Below are 21,887 nucleotides of genomic sequence, written 5' to 3'. Positions count from 1 at the left end.
CAACCCCGTAACGGACAAAATGGACTTGGTTTAAAGAGGATTTTACACAAAACTTGCTATAAAACAAACATCTACTGCTCATGTGTCCCTCATAACAATTTAATAACTACAAATGTAATATTTATGATACTTAAAAAAAAAAGGGTGACTGAAGTTAAAAAATAGACCAATTGTGTGTCTGTGGTCTCTTTATTTTTCTAAAAAAATATTGTAAATTTAGATGTATTTAAATTTAATTTAACCCACAATTGTATTGTGTTAGCCCGTAACATGTCAGGTGGTAATCAGCAAGAAATGCCTTATTTTTTAATTGTCTTCCCTATTTTTTGGTTGAGAATAGTGTGACGGGATTGAAGACTGCAACCGGTTTGAAGGGAGGCATTGCCTTCTATTTTATATATTTTTTTCCTTTTTTTTCTTTCTCATATTGTGCCCTTCTTTCTCGATCAACATATCTGTATGCATAACACTGTCTTTCTGCTGCTGATGTGGTGGCCACTTCTGAGATAAGATGCTTGTCAGTTTTTAAGTGGACACGTTACATCAAATATTCTATTTATAACAAAATTATGAGTTGTCATGAATTTGGTAAGTATATCTTTACTGAAACATGACTATTTTATATATTTTTTAATTAAAATTATCCATAAATTAAGTGAAAAACTCAACCCTGTCACAAGTTTCCAACCCCGAAACAATGAGAAATATACAGATATGTGACAGGGTTTAGTGTGACGGTGTTGAGGTTTTTTGCACAAAATGGCCACTGCTCCTCTTGTAGTGTAGGAGAGTAGATCATATATGGCAGCAATGAAGTAAGTACATTGTATATTTATGGATTAAAATAAAATTTAGTATAATAATCATTTTCTTAATATTTATGTGATGGGGTTGAGCTTGACAGTGCCCTCCCTTGGCTATAATAGGCCGCAAAAATATTAATACAAAGCATGATACTACTTACCATGTTATGCAACACTGTTAAAAAGACTTGAATGATGTAATTTCTGGTAAATGATGTCACATATGGGTGGAGCCTAAATGATTACAGGCGGAGATTAGTTGGTGTGACGGGGTTGAGTTCAGACTGAGGGACATCACTTTATAGTCTTTTTTTTTTTTTATTAAATATCTTTTAAATATATTTAATAAATATCACAAATAAATACTTACAACATTGCCAAATTTTTTTGACACTGTGTACATTTTGTTAAATATTTTCTAAGTACAAATTCAGTGAAGTACCTCAGGGACCTGACAAAATGCTTAGTTTCCAATAGAAATAAGACACTATTTTATGATAAAAATGATTTAAATGCAATATTTTTTTATTCATTATAATGGACATACCACAGCATCGTGGAAAGCTTTTAATATTTCATTTTGGTGAAACACCACTTTAAAAAGTCTGGGGGCTGAAATATTACCGAATCCCAGGAGTGACCCTGCTATCACGATGTGAAGAGAGTTCCAACCAGAATAACAAAAAGTGTTTATGGAAATAATTGCCTAGCCTACCCATACACAAAAGAAATGTATTGGAAATATATTTTCAGAATATATTTTTGGAATATATGCAAATATTTGAAATTGGCCCAATAAATATATTTTAGTTAAATATATGTAAATATATTTTTAAATTTAAAAAGTCAACATCTTCACAAACAAACAACACATTTTCAATTTATTTTTTAGATAGACCACTTCAGCCATGGATGTGGGTATATGAGAGCAGTGCTCTACTTTATCCACCCACATTTTTCCTACTGGTCAGGGATCAAACCGGCAACCCTTCGGTTACAAGCCCGAAGCCCTAACCAGTAGGCCACAGCTACCCCTTTACCCTATTTTTACAGAATTGAATACAGATATTTAATAGTGTGTGTATGCAGTGTTAGACACTGAGTTCTATCTATTGTTTAAGTGCACTTCACTGTTGGAGTGTCACTGTTATACTTGCATCATACATATTGTGCATATTTTCAATATTTAAATGACTTCAGGAAAGATGTCAATAAAACAACAATAAATCTAATAATTGCACTTAGTGTTAGATACGTGCCACCTAATATGGCCTAATAGTCCTAGGAAAGCAACTATCTGTCATTTTACATTGCAGTCATTTAAATGTAAGTACAGTATTTATTATAGCTGTGTGTCATAATACAGTAGTGAAATATGGTAGCCTACTGTTGTGTATAGGGCAGGGGTTTTCAAAGTGGGGGCCGCCAGGGGGCGCCAGGGGGGCCGCAGCAAGTTGGAAAAAAAAAGTTAAAAAAAGTTAAAAAATAAATATTTGCTAATATGAGTATTGTTATGAAAAAACATTATAATAATTTGTTGCATAGCCTATCTTATATCTGATTGATCGGCTAGTGACAAGAATTGGCCGATTTTCACGTGATTTTCAGTCTGACATATGCCGATTCAAATGCACTCGGGCGCCGCATGAATAACATCGCGCAACATCAACATCACACATGCACACAGAACGCACATGTAGGAAACCTTGTGAATTACGGCCGTTTCAGATCGCGAGCGGCGCGTGAGCAGCGCGAATTTTTTTCGGCGTGCATGTTCAGTGAGTGCATTCACACCGCGAGCTGGAGCAGCGCGTGAGCGTCAAGCAGGAGCGTCGCATGAGCAGCAGTGAAGCGGAGGGTTTCGACGCCGAGTCTATTTTTGTAGCGCTGCTCACGCTCAGTTAAAGTGAAAGCACACTTTTGATGGACAAAATAAATATGATTTCACTCAAAAAAATGCACATAATTTGCATGTATAGTGTGTTTTAACAAGGAGTAGGCTATGTCAGAAAAGAAAATGAAGACAAAAATATTTATAGAGAATGTATCCATTTAAACTTGTTTTTATTAACCAGTTTGGGTAAAAGTGGTGTTTTATTATATATATATATATATATATATATATATATATATATATATATATATATATATATATAGAAAATAAATATTTGTGTGTGCTGTAAAGTGGTTAGAAAAAATGAAATCAGAATCGGCTTAAATCTGTATCGGCAGGTCAAACTCAATGAAAAATCGTAATCTGCCTTGAAAATTGTAATCGGTGCATCTCATCTTTCTGATTGGCTGGTATCAAACACCATCACATAATCTGATGTTCACCTAGATGTTTTATTTATTTATTTCTACATGTGCCGTGCCGTAGTATTGTCGATGGGTTCAATACGGGGGGCCTTGGCCAGAACCTAGTGGTATTTGGGGGGCCTTGGCATGGAAAAGTTTGGGAACCCCTGGTATAGGGGAAAAGGTAGAGGAATTACTATGATCAAAATACATTTTCAACCCTTCAACCCATTTTATGACCATATATTTTGTCATATATTTTACATTACATGTTATAAATGTAAATATATTTCACACTTAACATCATATATTTTTGTTATATTTCAGAATATATTTCAAAATGATAAATATAAGTGAACAACAATGCAAATATATTTATATATGTATACAAATACAAATATATATGTATTTGGAATATATGCCACATATATTTTTGACACTTGAAAATATATTTCAATATATTTCTTTTGTGTATGGGTACCCTACCTTTAATGTGTTTGTAGGAGATGAAACACTAGTGGCAATTAACGTGAATCGGTCAGATTAGTAAAAGAATCATTCAGACACAGATCTGACTCAAAATAGCACAAAATATCCATCATCATACATGGATATAATAATATCCCTAAATATCCACAAACAATCAGCTGTTGCTTTATTGCTTTAACCGTTTTAACTCCTGAATGGCACATTAATTGCATGTTTGATCCACGTGGTGGCGCCATTGTCTAGATTGATTTAGTCCCGCAGCCCAATACAGACCAGCGTCCATGAAACTTCAGTTAATATCACTGCATCATTTGAAATATTTATTTCAATACACTATACAATATACACTTATACACTGAATAAGTGTTCCGTTTACAGATAACGATAGATTATATCAGTGATTCTCGTTCATGGTTCACCTCTGAGTCCTTAAATGAATGTATGGTGAAAAAGAATGAACTCATTGCATTATTCCGGAAGCCTGAAATACCTGTCCTCTCATTCGTTATCGCTGGTTTATGTCAGAAAAAGATTTAGAGTTGTAGTGATTTCAAACTGAACGAACACGGATAACACTTCATTTGAGGTTCTGCCTCCACTATAAAATACACACACAGCCAATAAAACCTTCCTCGCATGTCCTCAAACGTCAGTGAGCCTCTAACTGTGGATTATAGCCAGTATATTTTGTGTCTTGTGAAAGAGAAGGTCTGATTGCGGATCACACACACACACACACACACGCCTCCAGCTAGAGTCACTCAACACGCGCGCGCGCTTCATTGCCTCTCACTTCTGACTGACTGTCAGTCACACGGAACCGCTGTACTGTACCTGTGCCTTCAATCCCATACGGACTAATAATGAAAAGTAGGTGCCTATTACTTATTTTTAGTATTTGTAAGCCTGTATTTTGTGAACAGTCTTGTTGAATCGCTCTTCCTCTGAGTAGGCTATAGATCTCCTCCTATCACTATCCATTGAGTTCTAATGACAGGTTGTTTCGGTTCAATTTCACCGGCAGAAAGCGATTTAGCCTAGATATTACATCGTTGTTGTAAAACGTTTTTAGTCTATAAATATTATGAAACTGTGCCGCCACAACAAGTCGGACTCAATAGGTCTGGTTCATTTATTGATTAGTTAACTTGACGAAGCAAACTATAGCCTGTCTCATTCTTTATGAAAGATTAGCTCTCGTGATCTAACGTAATACATATTTTTAGTTTATTCAATTCCAGTAGGCTTAAGTAAAATAGTTTAGTAGGGCATCTCCATTTAGAGAGGAAGCTGCTTTTTAAACGTCTGTCTGACCTGTTTTTATATGACATTCTTTTCATTGTTATTTAAAAATCAAACTAATTGTTATTAAGGGTGCAGTTCTAGCTATAAAGATAACGTTAAAGCTTCTTTAGCCTATTCGCATCTATGAAGAACCTTTAACACCCTGAACCTTTTTATAGCACAAAACTTTATTTACAGTAGAAAAAAGGTTCTTTATATCTTATATATGTTCTTCACACTTAAAAAGTGGTTGTTTTCATCTTTGGGGAACACAAATGGGTTATTCTTTGAAATCTCTGCAACTCAGAGAGATGAAGTACAGTGACACCAAAGGTATAAGCCACACTTGAAAATGTCTTAATATCTTAGCATTATAACAAAATTAGTTTAAAATGTTAGTGGAACATGTCAGTAGTTTTCTTAAGGCATCCACTAAAATTGGTGCTAGTTGGTTTTAATTACAAAATTAAAAGGTGAAGCATCGTTTGTTTGCAGATGCCATTGCAACTCTAATGCAAAGACAACCAGACAAATGTGACTAAGCAGTGTGCTTTTGTCATTTTATATGCATATTCATTTCACCTTTTGTTTTGGACCTTCTAATCCTTTTAAGTCTCATCTTATCTTTTGATTTAAAATGCAACTGTGGTTCGCTCTGAGAGAGAGAGAGAGAGAGAGAGAGAGAGAGATGAATGATTGGTTGCTCTCAGTGAGAGAAAGATAATACTCCTTTTAATGTTTCTTCAAGGAACCAGTGGCTCGTTCAGTAACCTGCACTTGAACTTGTGTGAAGTTTAGTAGATTTCACACCACTTGATTTTCACACACTTTTCTTGGTCCAGATCTCATTGATGAGACTTTAAGAAATATAGTCCAGACAGTGAATCCTGGAAAGCGGTACATTCACCCTTTGGATATTCGACACATGTTCGCCTTTTGGACTTTAAACACAGAATTGTTTACGCTCAACCTGAAGTTTGCTTTTTGGAGATGACAATCAAGCTAAATATTGACGTTCTTCTGATCCATAGTCATCTCAGTATCAAAGAACCATTGAAGAACCTTTAGTTTTAAGATTTGACATTTATAATTTGACGTACTGTTTAAAGATTTAACCATAAATAGTATTATGATGTATTTTAACTTGTGGGCACTAGTTACAGTTATTTATGCATCATCACAATGTCCAGGGCTGGACTGGGACAAAAAAATCGGCCCGGGCATTTTGGCCCAGACCGGCCCACTATGATCATAAACACCACCCATCTTTGCACGCCCTTAATTATATGCATACCAACTCCTATTCCTTAAAACCACTAATGCCATGTAATGAGTGAGTATAGGAACGAGTGAGAGTTAACAGATGAAATAAGTAAAAATGTGACATTTATTAACCCTACAGTCGAACTAGGCTATACTCCACAGTGATGAATCCTAAAACAAGCTATAATCTGCATTGGCATAGCAATACAAGTGTTTCTTACAGGATTTTTGGTAAAACTGTGGTGGGACCTCTGTCCTTCTAGGGGGGTTTGGGGGCATGCTCCCCCGTGAGAAAATTTTGTGCATTTTAATATTAAATTCATCAATCTGGTGCACTTTGAGAGTTCAAAATTAAAAGCTCCAACCCATATTCAGTGTGCAAATTAAACAAAGAAAAATTCAAACCTCTTTTAGTTACAGTGTCTATTTACATTACACTACATAGTAATAGTTATAATATTAATCCAATGACAGTAATTGCCATATTTTGTAAAACAAATGCACTAAAAAATAAAGGAAACTTTCATAATTAGTTTTGAACCAATTTCTATACTTGAAAGAGATAAGCACATGATCTTTTATTTTGACGCAAACTGCATCAAGCTTTTATTTTGGCGGAAAAAATGGTTTACAAACGCCTCTCATTAGATTTCTAGTGAATTGCGGTAATCGTCATCTATGCAGATGTGGAAATGATCTGTAACTGGGTAATGGGTTCCTACACTCATGACATGGCCGAAGTGTTTTGAAAGTAGTTCTGCTTACCGCAGGCTCTACAGTCTCTCATCTCTCTCCTGATCCTCCTCACTATCATCATCTGCCACTGGAGCTGATGAAGGAGCTGATGAAGGTCAGAAAACATATATTTTGACACAGTTTACAGTGTCTGCTTTAAGGGCCTGGTTCTATTTTTTCACGCTATTTCTCTGCACATTCCTTGCGTTTCTTCTCCATCTCGCTGACTATTTTGACAGATACACACTGACACTGCTGCACGCTCGCTCACTCGTTTAAAGTTGTGATTGGGCCAGCCCAGTGTCAATCAAGAAAAGAACCAATGGGCCGCTGATCTACGTGTTTCATGGGCTGGTCTGTCAGAAAAAAAAAACTAACACTGACTTTTTTGGACCAATGCATTACACCGGCACAAACCCAGCGCCGCCAAATAAGCAAAACAAAACCAAACGAATGGGCCGCCGATGTACAAATTTTATGGGCCGTAAAAAAAATAAAAAAAATAAAAAAAATAAAAATATGTATGAGTATGAGATGTATCGGCCCAAAAAGCACGTCGGCCCACCGGGGAAATGCCCGGTATGCCCAATGGCCAGTCCAGCCATGACAGTATCAAAGAACCATTGAAGAACCTTTAGTTTTAAGATTTGACATTTATAATTTGACGTACTGTTTAAAGATTTAACCATAAATAGTATTATGATGTATTTTAACTTGTGGGCACTAGTTACAGTTATTTATGCATCATCACAATGTCTATTATATAAGATTATCTTTATGATGCTTTATAAATAGACTTCAAGTAAAGTGTTCATGCAGTTTAACTCTGGTAAAGCCCTGTGAGTTTTGTGATTCACTTGCCAAAACAAACAGTGTCAACTTCCTCTGTGGATGAGCAATAAATGTATGTCATACCTCACAAGATGATTCACACTTATTAATAAAAAAGCAGATTTTTTTTTTTTTGGTATCTAAAATAAAAAAAAAATTAAAAAATGCAATTAATCATGCTATAAAAAAGTTATTCCGTCAGTCAGAGGAATTCAATCTGTACCAGATTCATGTTTTTGCACGCCCACAAAATTAACCAGCATATCGTATGAATGATATGATTTCACACAGCCCTGTTACAAACGCATTGAAATCCCCTCAACAGAAGTGCATTCCTATTACAGTCCACAGAGCATTCAACAGACAGTGAGACAGACGAACATTCATCACATTTTATTTAAACCACCTTTCTGTCCGGTCGGGTGGAATTTCCTCAATAACGGTCAGTGCGTTTGGCCACTATAGAGCAGCAGTGCTGAATCCACTGAAGATATCTCCTAGATCAGACACTGACAAGCTCACTCTGCCAGGTGTGTGTCCTGGACACTATGTACTCCAACACCCTCATTTGTCAGAAGTTAGTCCATGTGTTACTGTTAAATGAGGAATTTTTACTGAGGGGCTTTGCCATGTTGATATAAGCACAAAAATAGTGTGGAAAGAACGCTTTTTTGGCAAGACATGAAACCAATCATGTTGTACGTATATCTTTATATTGGGAATCTGTTATACTTATAAATTTGTTCTTAATACTCTGTTTAAACACTGGCCAATGATGTCCCCTTATTTGGTGTGTTAAAAAAAAAGGCAGTTGGTGAACCTTGTTTTGCACTTTCTACCATTTTCTACTGTTAATACCTATTATATTTTTAATATATTATTTTTAATACCATATTGTTAGTGATTTAAACAAACCCCTAAACTACGTATTAAACTTTAGTGTGTTTGTCCTGTGACATTTGTGCTACAGACATTAATAATGGACGGAATAATTGACGAGGATGTGAGGAATAATTGACTAATACTTGAAGAGTTCAGATGCAAAAGCCTCTAAGTGCCATCTGAATTTTTTTTCTAGAATGATCATTTTTATAAAGCTTGTATATTTAAGTTAAGTAATTTCACTTAAATGACAATTAATAGGTAATTTGCATTGCCATTTAAGTGAAATTATTGAACTTAAATATACGAGCTTGATAAAAATGATCATTCTAGAAGAAAATTTCAGATGGCACTTAGAGGCTTTTGCATCTGAACTCTCCACTTATACTACTGTTAGTTCGCTTATACAGTTATCCAGTAGCGGTCTTTGTTATGTTTCGCCCGTTTAACTTAAAACAGGACTTGCAACGGAAAAGCACTTGAACTTGCCACCAAGATTAATAAAAATGCTTCCAAAAACGTTTTTATGGTGCAAAAAAACTTTACATATAAGTTCTTGTTTTTAATATTTTCAAGCAATATCACACAAACAAAAGTGCTATTTACCCAAATATCAGCACGTTTGCAAATGTGATATTGCTTTTATACAACAATTCAATAAACAATAAGTTAATAGGCTATTAGGTGACTTGCATTTTAGACACATATTGTCTGTTTTTCCTCTATTTTGCCAACGAAAATAGTTCAAAACATAGAGCCATTGCACGTGTCCGAGCAACACAGTTTCAGTTTCGTTACTGAATGATTCCACATTTTTGAACGAATCGTTCTAATGAATGACTTTACTCACTCACTTCTGCTTTGTCCCTGAAAGAATCAGCCGCTTTGAACGAATTGTTTGACTGAATGATTCAATGACTAACTCGTTAAGACAATGATTTGCCGCCACCTACTGGCAATTGTAGTATCATTTCATTTTAGCTGAGGGACCAAGACTAAACACTGTGTTTGTTTCCAGTCATGATTGTAACAATAGTTCTGGTTAATGCACGATATATCGGCCACCTTATCGACATCGGCCGATATATGTTCATATTTAATATTATCGTCATTGGTCCAATAAGAAGATTTGGCGGGTATTTTAAAGCCAATAAGTAATGGATTATTTCCTTAAGCCGAGAAAATTCAGATGCTCACTGTTCGCCATGATGGTTTTGAATTGCTTGAAATATGATTAGAATTTTTTATTTATTTTTTTGGTAAGGAAAGTTGGCCATAGGAGTGTAAAATGTATTAAAATTAAAACTTACAACTTACTGGTTCAAACTAGGCTACTTGTAAATCTAAACTTTGTAATCAGGCTCTCAAAAATTATATAAAAATTTGGATTTAGATTTATCGGCCAATACATCGGTTATCGGCTTTCAAATATATCACTAGTTATAGATAGACGCATTTATAAATGCACTATTAAGAGTGAATATGAGATAACATTGTAGATCTAACAGAGATAAAGTAATTTCAGTCGCATTGCATACAATGTTTGGCTTGTTTTTGAAGGGGTTCTCCAACTACAGGCCACCTCGGCATTTGCTACACCTCAAGACATTGCTCATGTTTTATTTCAAGACATTTCTCAGATTGTTGTCCTTAAAATGTTCTTGTGTGTCAGACTAATTTCTTACGCATCTCATCCGTCGCGAATTCCAAAACATCCTTTTAGAGCTAGTAAGGGAGGCTTGAGACACTGCCTGAAATCATTTGGCGAAGTGATATGGAACTAGCCTGGAAATCCAGACCTAAATCTGAAAGATTAATGGTCTGGCGTCGACTAATGAAAATCGGCCAGCTCGAGGGGCAGCACCAAGCGTGCATTTGAAAATCTCACAGCACGCAATTGGATAACACTACGACCAATCACAACAATAAACCCCATACGCTTAGCTACCAGCGGAGCTAACTGGTAGATTAGACTCTTACCGTATCCGGTCGGCAAAACAGCAAAAACGCCCTTCTTGCAAAGGAACGATTCGTGCGCCGTCTTCTGTTCCTCTTTTAGATAAAAAGCCAAGTCTAACTCGTTCATTGTAGCGGCCAAAGCCGTTTCAAACAACTGGTGTTCATCCATAGCCATCTTGCAATGTTTACTAATGACCTCGACGTCACAGCGCTGTCGTCATCAGTTTAGCTCGCCTCTGGCCCGCCTATATCAGATAACCCGATGTGATTGGTGCAGCTCGGATACAAGAGCATATTTAATGAGCATCATTACTCGACACCAGAGTAACTCACTGAACAAATTCAACTTGTGCTCTCGCGAGAACTCTGGATTACCAGGGTAATATGGAACCGTAATGCGGTCAAAACCTCCCTGGAACTACTTTAGATGTGCATTTCCTGAAAAACAATTGCACACTTTAGAATGTTCGTCAGCCAATCAGAATCAAGCCTTCAACAGCCCTGTAGTATAAAGCTTGAATAATACGGCTTGTTGAGAGAGTTGTGGTATTACTTTTCTAAGCAATCAGTTACAATTTCGAATCCCACATTGAAGGAGGGATCTGAGGCATATCTAGGGACCAGAAAAGAGTCAGTAAGCAATCACCTGGCAAAGTCCTAACAACCATTTAGCATCCATCTAGCAACATTAAAACTGAAAAAAGTTAAAACTGTTGGCATGTATTTGTTTTTTTGGTGTTTCATGAGCCATTGAAGGTGTTCTGTTGCATGTCCTCTCAGTGTTGGATTGAAAGTGCATTTGCTGGTAGCTCTGTCTCAGTTTGTAATTAGTGGTTTTCAACAAAGCTTGATTTAAACACAAGTTTGCTGCTCGGGGAGTTTGTAAACGGTTTCTAAACTGCAGTCGGTTATAAGCCATTATACTAAAATAAATACAGTGCTTTATGAGCTCATCATCAACTAGCACAATAAATTGTTTTAATACGTCACGCTCAACAAAATATTTAGAGTCTCCGTGGCAACTGGATCTTTAAACATGACATGTAGCACAGACGTCAGGCTGGAGCCGTGTTTTACATTAGACCTGTGAACTTTCCTTTTCCACCTTTCCATGAGTCCATGTTTCCTGTTCAGCGCTTTTGGAAAGGTCTTCCAGGTGGGAGACCTCTATTCAAAAAGTCTCATTAATAAGCAGATACATATGTTCGGAAAGCATGACATGTAGAGGAACTGACTATTACAAAAGCTTTTGACTCTCTGCAACAGCATGAAGGATACACAAAACCATCAACACTAATTTTATCTGGATGTTGATTGCCCATTTACTTACATGTTCCTAGTCTTAATCACTTCAAAGTTTTCTACAGAATTCTATTTTAGTATTCAAATTTGAAATAGACTTTATTAAATATCATGTATTGTGCTCATTTAAATAGGCCAGAGGAGAACTGAGACATAGGGCCCTATCTTGCACCCAGCGCAATTGGTTTTGTACACCGACGCATGTATCATTCCTATTTTGCACCCGACGCACAGCGGAATGAACTTGCGCTCCCGGGGGCAGTTCAGCGAAAAGAGGAGGCGTGTTCCGGTGCAAACGTTCCCTGGTGCTATTTTGCAGTTTCAGAAAACAATTCCACCACTGACCAGGAAAAACCTAGTCTAAAGTTACTGGCGTGTTCAGATGCTATTTTAAGGGTGCATGCTTGGCCATAATGTAGCGTGTGCACAACGCGCATACACTTTGCTTCTCTCATCTACACAGATGCAGCAGTTGACATTTTTGCAAACCATACATAATTACAAGGAAAAATATTCCACACGAGGGAAATCATTGTGGTGTCCATGAAGATGTGAAAACATAGGCATAAATCTAGCTTACACATTTACCCAAATGATTATACGCCTGTTTAACCGAAGCTAATTTGGGTGGGTTTCTTCCATCCCCATACAGTGTCACTTCTCTGTGTTTTACGGCCCTGACGAGAACGTCGGTCTCCTCGGCTGTGAACCGCTCCTGGTGTGCACCTGGCAAATCCGCCATTATAATAGCAATCCGCCATGGAACAAGCGTGCCTGCTCTTAAAGGGAATGTGAGATGACGCTCTGATTGGTTTATTTCACGTTACGCCCAAACCACACCTATGAGTAATGAAGCTACTTCAGACCAACCCATTTTAGATTTGCGATCCGCCCACAAAGTTACTTGCGTTTCGCGTTTGATACTTGCGTTTCAGATCGTTAAAATAGGGCCCTGAGTCTGGTTTATCCCAAGGTTTTTGTTCTCCACTACTGTCACCTGTCACTCAAACATTGTAAGGGAACTGCGGGGGGGTTCGCTAGTTGATGACAAGCTAATAATTAATTAAACTGAATGTAAAATCATGGGGCTGCACAATTTATCAAAATAAAATAGAATTTGCAATATAGCTTTGTGATTAAGCTGCACGGTTCACATTAAATGTTGCTTCTCATCTCTATGCGCTGTGAGTATAATGTGCATTTTTTGAAATGCAATGTGTGCTTTATTTACACATCATTTAGCATAAATTGCATAATTTCCAACATTTCTGTGGACAGAAGTTTACAGAATTTCACCAGTATTCCTCCAAAATAAAAACTTGGGGATTTGAAATGTTAATAGCTTGAGGGTTTGAACATTTCAAAGTGAAGAATTTATAATTTTTATTTTATTTTATAGTACAACTATAATTTACAACTGTAAAATATGTCTTTATTTATGTCCTTTTTAATTAGAGTTACTAATAATAAATACCCTGAAAGAGGTCTAGAGTTGGTTTCAGCAGCAGCGAGATGAAATGTCGTATTAAAATTGCCATATGCGACAATACAATTGCAATATAATTTGTTATAAGTTGTGCAGACTTGTATTTAAAGGGATAGTTCACCCAAAAAATGAAATCAGCTCCATTTTATCGTGATTCGTGTAGAACTTGTACCCAAGAGCTCCACATTTGTGGAATCTGAAACATCTGAAATGGAGCTGGTTATGTGATACAAATGTGACAGATTTTTCATTTTTGGGTGAACTAACCCTTAAAAAAAAAAAAAAAAAAAATTATATATATATATATATATATATATATATATATATATATATATATATATATATATATATATATATATATATATATATATATATATATATATATTGAAATGTGAACTCAAAATCTCAGGGGTACTTCAAAGTACATTTTAAAAAAAGTAAAAAAGCATTGGACTGTGAAATTGGATCCCTCATTTACAAGAATGTGCAAAATCACTCACTTCTGTCGATCTATATGATTGGGACGGCATCAGAGGTATCCTGACATCTACTGGTCTCCGGAGCTCAGTGAGGAACCACAGTGGGCTTCAGGTGTCCTGTAATAGGTAGTGCTTGATCTGCATGGCCATGTGTTTTTCTTTTCTCCTGGAACACGAGAGCTGTCTATTCTGAGCCCCGATTCTTTCGCCTCACTATTTCTGCCCTGCTGTAATGCAAGTTGATCCTCAGAGCCTGTGAGGGACCAAGCAGTCAAGGGCAAAGAATGCAGGATTTCCAAACAAAGAAAATTATTTATTAAATGCCAAACAAAAAAGTTACAAATTAAATGACCTGAAAACTGAACAAAATACAGTCAGGTCTGGGCCCATAAAGAGGGTCAACTGAACAGAACCAAACTTAACAGTAATCAAACCAACTAAACAAACCAAACGAAAAAAAAAAAAAACATGACCTCCCAAATGACACACATGGGGAACTTATATACACAAAGGACTAGTCCATTACACATACACAGGGAACACCACAAACATCACTTAACACAATTAAAATAAATAAAGTAACTTCCGAAATAAAGAAATGGGTCATACACAAAAAATAATTTACCCAAAGAATTATAGTCAACAAAATATACATAGAATTATAATAAACAAACATACATACATACATACAATTAATCATGCACCCCCCAGCTAATTGGCAGCATGGATTAGCCCAACAGAACAAAATGGCGGCAACTGACGCCAGCCGGTCCTTTTGTGTGGCCACGTCATCGGCCATCACAGAGCCCATCACAGGACGCTAATGTAATTTTGTAAGTCAGTGCTTGTCCTGACTGGGGACGTGCGGTTGATCAGAGCATTTATTACGTGTCAGAATCAAGTGCCTTGTTGGAATAATGCAAAATATTACGTTGCGTTTTGCAACTCATTCAAAGTGAAATGTCCAGTGAGTGGCGCTAAAAAGCGAGTTCAGTTTTATACAAAACAGACGAAGGTGAATCTGCCAACATTTTATTAACGTTGAATGTTGTACGTATAAAGGCAGTTTGGAAATGAAATATCCAGTGAGTGGCGATAAAAGGTTAATGCTCTATCGCATTTGAAAATAACACTAAACCTGACCCTAAACCTAACTGATAGTGTTAACAAAATCAAGTCTGAGATAAAAATGCATTTGGTGCTGCTGCTGTAGAGCAAGTACGGGACTTGCTACTGCCAATAATATACACACGACACGCTGCTGTGAACAAGACATGCTTTGCGTTGCGACGTTCGTCTCTTATAGGACAACTTAGTTTGAATAAACGAGCAGACACTGATTAGCTACTTGATCGCCTAAATTAAAAAAATAAAATTAATATTTGTGTAGTGTTCAATGTTTTCGATAGACATACGCGGATGAGGTATTATTTCATCCGCAACCGCATCACAAAACTCATCATCCGCACCAACGTTTTTTGACCAAATTTCAAAGCCGCACCCGCCCGCCATCCGCTGATTGTTTTGCGGTCTATGGACGATGCAATGCTCTGCTGATGCGAGCCGCAAGAAAGCCCTTGTCTGTTCTAGAAAGGATGCAGCAAAGATATTTAATGCTAATGTATGAGGCATAGGCCTACGCTGAGTTTCATTCATTTACGATGAGATGCGCTCTAGTTCACAATGCAATGCAAGTGAACGCGGTGCGCCGGCGCCTCCATGTCACGGTTATTATGTTGTCTGCTATATTTGATTTTTATTTATTAAATACATGCAATTGGTTGATGAAACATTTATTAAAATTAAGATACAATTTGTACAAAACGAAATTTGATTTAAAGAAAGGCTTTTAACAATGCAATGCAAGTGAATGCGGCGCGCCGGCGCCTCAATGTCACGGTTATTATATTGTCTGCTATATTTGCTTTTTATTTATTAAATACATGCAATTGGTTGATGAAACATTTCTTAAAATTAAAATACAATTTGTACAAAACGAAATTCGTTTTAAAGAAAGGTTTTCTACAAAGCAAAACTTAATGAAGTGGTACAAATCATGTCTGACGATTTACAAAACAAAACTTCATTAAGTGGTAAAAAACATGTCTCCCGATATATTGCGCATCTTATGATCCTATCTTTTATTACAATTGTTTTTGAGCTAAAATGTAATACACATCATATATATACTGTATATCACTGTATATGTTTGGGGCCAGTCAAGGGGTAATTAAACTGCACGATCAGTTATCGGTAATGATACGTTGTTTATTATTGCAAATGTTTATTGCTAATGTTTATTATTCCAAATGTTTTTCATTTGTTTAATAAATCTAAATAAGTTTAATATATCATAGTGATAGCTTTTATTTCTATCTCAAATGATTGGCGGTCGGTCAGGGGGTACTTGGCAAAGAATCAAATACAGTTGGAAACGACGTAGACCATTAATAACACAGACTGTTAACAATTGTTTTTAATTAGTATTTAAACATTCTCTATGATAAAAAATGTTTGTAAAAAATATTTTAATAACACGGTTTTAGCGGTTATATACTAACCGTCACACCCCTAGGTGGAGGGTTTCTGAAAGTACGCTGCAACTGCTAAGGCAAATGCTAGCCAGGTATTTGAATGTTGAGCAGCGAGCTCATTGGCTACCGATACAGCAGGAACCAATCAGCTGTGCCCTAAAGAGAATGATGTGATTGCAAGCATTTTAATAAATACCATTAGTTTTTTCACTTTTAATAATATTATTAAGCACATTTTTGTCCAAATTATCATTACTGTAATGGTACATTCATCATATTCACTAACTCGAAACCACACCGTGAAAGAATGAGGCTTATAAAACTATTTGTATAATCATCTGTGCAAATGGTTATTCTCCAGAGTGCTTTGCCAAACTTTCATGAGTGTCCTAAGATAAATTTCCTTTTTTAAAGGGTCAGGCAACCTCTAAGACGGCCCGCAGCTGCTCCGTCTCGCACTCTCACTTCTGTGTGAATTAATGACTTTCTCATGAGACGTTCACCGAGGCCACTTAGATAACACGCTGTTTGTACTTCTGTCCAAGACGGCTTCCTTTTGTTTTGGCAGTTGTTCGTGAAGCAGTGTCTTTACTGCGAGCGAGTGTGAGACACTGGGAGTGTGTTTGCTGCACTGGGGAAAGGTTAAGCCCGTGAGGGATGCTGGGAAACATTGTTTTCTGAGATTGCCATGCAGTTAGCAGGCGTAATGTCTGCTTATCGGATGGGGGGTTCCTTCCTGGTTTTCTTTGTATAGGGTGGCAATTAACAATTACATTTAGCTCCCAGCTTTCCCTCTGTTTCCTCACTGACATCAGCTTCCTTTTGTTTGGTCTGATAGCGGGAAGCTCTCCAACAACAGCAGGCTGCACGCTTCATGCCTGGGATCTGTTTTTCTAGCAGCCATTTGCTTTTCGCTGCTGGACTGTGTCTTATTGGACTCTGTCCCCTATAAAAACATATAAGGCTTTCATGATAATAAAGGGGTGTGGAAACAACTTAAATTCATCAAATTGGCTCCAAACGTGAAAACTAAATGAGTGTCTCATAGATGAATAATAGCAATGCGATTTAGTGATGCCAAAGCATTTCAATCGCCCCCTGGTGGCTGGCTGTAGTATAATTAATAAACCCCACCCTCTCTATGTATAAAATAAAGCGGTTCAGGTATGACACCACTTTGTAGGCCAACCGGCAGTTTGCATCATGCTGGTACCCAATAGGATTTTCCCACAGGCTTTTGGATTATCGCTAAAAACAAGCTCTGTGATTGTTTATGATACACATGTTGTCCATCAAGATAATTATAACAGACTTTTATGAATTCTGAAGCTTAAATGCAGTCGCCAGAAGTAAAAAGCTAAAGGTAGGCTATAAACGAACTACACCACGGTCACATGACTTCAGCGTCACCATCACTAAGCTTCAGACAACTCTTTCAGTTTTTATCAAAAACATTTTCCCAGAAAGTTTGAGTTAGAATAGCGTATAAGCGCGATTATAAGCATAATGATGCTGTAAAAGTGGACTGAGTTTACCTGTTCAGCGTGATGACGTTTAATCTCCTCGACAGTCTCTGTAGTCACATTTAGCCACTTGTTTTGAGACACGTAACAGCTTCAAAAAATAAATGCAACTTTGCTTCCACGTTTTGGCCTACAAAGTGATGTCATACCTGCACCACTCTATGGGATGCAAGCCAAACAAAAAAATCCAATTACACTAAGATATATATATATTTTATGCTGACGTATATTTAAATGTTCGTTTTGCCAATAAGACTGGGTGTAATACATAATTTGTGTGTAACGTCATGATCGACACCTGTACTTGCGATTGAGTGTTCGGGAGTGTGAGCAGGACCTTTCTGGGATATTTTGGCTTCAATTTTATGCAGTGTAAAAGTGGAGACACACTTTTTTTACAGTCAATGGGAAACCCTAATGCTAAGTAATTAATTGTATTTAGCAGTTAAAAATAAAATAATACAAATTAGACTATTTTTTGATAGACACCACCATTGCAATAACATAATTATTGCAGCGGTAATTCAGTCATTCTTGTTATCCTTTTGAGGATGCATGATGGGAACTGCCCCACACCCAAAACCATGCCAAGTGCAATCAAATTGACTTAACTTACTCAATATTTCAAGTTAAGCGCAACTAATGCAGTTGTATGGTACAAAATGAAAACCTCACGGTGAAGATAAGAGACTTCTTTCAAAAACATTTAAAAATCTTATTTTTACTGATATATAATGCTCATTGTAGTTCATAATACACAGCTTGAAATGTATTAGTGCATAGAAATGGATGCCTGTCTGAGGCTCTTGCTTTTGGTGTTATTATTGTGGGATATATTTAACATCACTGGAATTCCCATCAACTCATTAAAGGGCAGACTTAACAGTATTTTAAAAAGTGCACTGCCACAATTATTCCCAGTAATGTTTTTTCCCCGTGTGCAGACTATGTGTGCGTGCATGTGCGCATATTTTACTGGAGTTCTGTGGGTTCGTGCCGTCTGCCCGCAGTGGCCCTTTCCATTAGGTCAGATGGTGAAGTCATGGTATGTAAGTCGGCACAATGAGGATTCAGCTGAAAGAGTAAGTGGAGGGGACAGTATGTGCTACCTTTCACTGCCCAAGAGGAATGCCTCAACTGATGGATCTAATAGCCATTTTCCTCCATCCATGACCATGAAGTCTGACATGCCAGTCGCTCAGTTATAGTTATTGACACATTTTAATTTAGCTTTCCAAGCGGACATACTAAAAAGGCCACATATAGTTGCCTTGGGTTTGGATGCAGTAGATGCTATTGTGGTGAAGCGGTTGCATGTTTATGATGTTTTAACACAAGCTTTTCTGTAATTAAATAATTCAGCTGAATGTCTCAGGCTATGTCAAATTAGCATACTACCAGTAGTATTTTTCTGCAGTATACAGTATGTGTACTGTGCACTGTTTGCACATTTTGCATTGAAAACCTGGATCACCTGTACATTTCCCTATACATTACAACAGAGATACAACAATATATTTTGATTTTGGGAGGCATAAAGTAAAGATTCAGGATGGTCCAAACAGCAATATGTCATGCTTTACTTGAGGGTTACACCACATGACATTTTTAGACTCGTTAGATTTTTAAAAAAAATTGAGAAGTTTTTCAAAATTGAATAAAAACTACATGAATGCAAAAAGTACAAAGAAAAACTTGGCACAAATTAGATTTTTAAAACCTTTATTTTTCATTATCTTATATGCTCATTGTCATTGACCTTTAACACAAAAATCAAAAGTATTTTATTTTGTTTCCAAGATGAACTGGATGCAACCTATTCAATTAAACATGCAACATAACACAGTTTGAATGATTTATCGTTCTTCAGAATTCATATTCAGAAGGAAGTGATAGAACTTAAAATCTTTTTGGCTGTCTTTTGGTATGTAGATCACATGATTTGATAACTTTGTAATGCAGTGAGAGCATTAAATCTTAATCCAGTAGTTTCATAAGACAAACCAGTAAGTTTAAAGGGGTGGTATAATGCCCTTTTCACAAGATATACAATAAGTCTTTGAGTGTGTATGTGAAGTTTTAGCTCAAAATACCCCACAGATATTTTTATATAGCATGTTAAAATTGTCACTTTTTGAGGGTGAGCAAAAACGCACCGTTTTGTGTCTGTTCCTTTAAATGCAAATGAGCTGCTACTCCCGGCACAGGGGGCAGAGCTTCAACAGCTTGTGTCCTTTTACCTCACTCAGACATGCATTGAACATTTCAAAAACTTTTAGCCTTTTATGTTCAAACCAGATTCAGACAATGATGGAGAGACTCAAGAAGAAGTGACAACATGTAGAAGCAACAGGACATTTCTGATTGGTTAGTTGATGAATTTATGTAGCTGATGTGTAGTTCTCTTCTAGTCATTGATTAGCATATTCTGTCATGATAATCTATAAATCGTGTTCAGGGGGCGGGGTTTATGTAAATTCTAGGGTTGGTGATGTCACTAACCCGGGAGAAATGTGGTGTAGTCTCTACCAGCCTTTTTTTTGTTGTCCTTAAAAAGCAATTTCTTTAAAAGCAAATATCTCCCTTTGCTTTGAACTTTGAGCATTGTAACTTTGCAGATGTTGTTTATGCTCAAACAGCAACATTACACACTAACTAAAGTTAGAAAAGTGAAATTTTAATCAACCACCCCTTTAAGTTGTTTGCAGCCTCATATTTTCCGGTTGCCGTCCGGTGTGGAGTCTCTGCAGAGCCTGTTCTCGTATCATGTAAATAAGAGTGTAGAGGTGTGGTCTGATGCACAGCTATGTTCGGCGTCTGGCTGCTGGAATGCAGTGAACGCGAGCTTTAGCGCGTCTGTCTCCAGAGGGAGTTCGTCTAACACCCACATGACAAGAGCTGACACATCCCCTCTCTTAGTCCACCGTTAGCAAAACAGAGTCCTAAAAACACACCGGCACTGAGATCTGGCCTGCCTAGAACTGCCACCGTTCCCCATAATGCAAGTTTATAGCAGTATCAGTGATATTTATATATACAAGGAGCGAGAGAGAGAGAGAGAGGGAAGGACTTTATGGAACTGAAATATTCAGGTAACTGCAAAGATACATTCACTCCTGCCCATATTTCAGCTCCATGTCTATTTAAAGCAGTAGTTCACCTGAGAATTACAGTTTGGTTTTCATTTACTCGTCCTCATGTTGTTCAAAACATGTATTTTTGTGCTAGTACCTTGACTGGTTTGTACCTTTACAGAACTAAGAGTGAATAGAGCCTGCTTTAACTTCACTATTTTTAACTGTTAATGAGATATTGCCGCCTTCATTTCAACAGCCCTAACTTCAACACAAGAGACATTTTCTTCATACACAGCATGAGCTACACGTTTCTTTTGATTGACTGACAGGATATAATTGGCCCTGATCATTGGCTGTTTTTAAATCGGCTGATGGTCGATAGTGAAAATAATAGATTTTATCGGCTGATAACATTGGTGCATCCCTAAGTTAAAACAGCAATTCCAATTTTATTGTAGACAATACAAACCACACACCCCTACTTTCAAGCTCTCAAAAGACAACAAAGCACCATACAAACTAAATTCCAAACCATAGAGCTTTGTGTGAGGAACAGACAGAAATGTAAGTCTCTATTCCCTGAGACACCTAACTAACTATACAAAATATTGTCTAGTTATTGACAAAATATTTCTTTTCTTTTTTTTTTTGAGTAGCTTGGACATTCTGCTAAATATCTCCTTTTGTGTTCCACAGAAGAAGTAAAGTCATACAGTAACTATTCCTTTAAAAAGAGAGGGCTATGAAAAGAGCAAGATATAAATATGCTCTGTCATCTCCTTTATACCTCTGGGCACTGACTCTATCTCACCATAAAATCAAGAGGATGTCCTATCCCAAAGAAAAAAAGTGTTCTGGAGAAAAATGAGTCTAGTATTACCAAAGCAAACCTACTACGTCTGCTTTCATGTGCTTTCAAGGCATCTCTCGTGTTCATTTCCA

General features: G+C 36.8%; 1 protein-coding gene across 28 annotated transcripts in view; it reads left to right on the top strand.

Annotated features, from left to right (window-relative positions):
- Positions 1–4,142: 4,142 nt before the first annotated feature.
- The window catches only part of mical2a (microtubule associated monooxygenase, calponin and LIM domain containing 2a), a 74,309-nt gene continuing 56,564 nt past the window's right edge, over positions 4,143–21,887 (top strand). For 27 of the 28 annotated variants that reach the window (XR_014605296.1, XR_014605297.1, XR_014605298.1 and 24 more), the window contains exon 1: positions 4,143–4,460. The gene's annotated coding sequence lies outside the window, so the exon portion shown is untranslated. Of the gene's footprint in view, positions 4,461–20,820; positions 20,961–21,887 lie in introns of those variants that run through there. The other variant, XM_084107873.1, reaches the window with a different exon arrangement.

The sequence above is a fragment of the Abramis brama genome, assembly GCF_963993115.1.
Source record: "Abramis brama genome assembly, chromosome: 3".
In the NCBI taxonomy this organism is placed as follows: Eukaryota; Metazoa; Chordata; class Actinopteri; order Cypriniformes; family Leuciscidae; genus Abramis; species Abramis brama.
The sequence above is the reverse complement of the archived record's forward strand: the minus strand, read 5'-3'. Positions and strand labels throughout refer to the sequence as shown.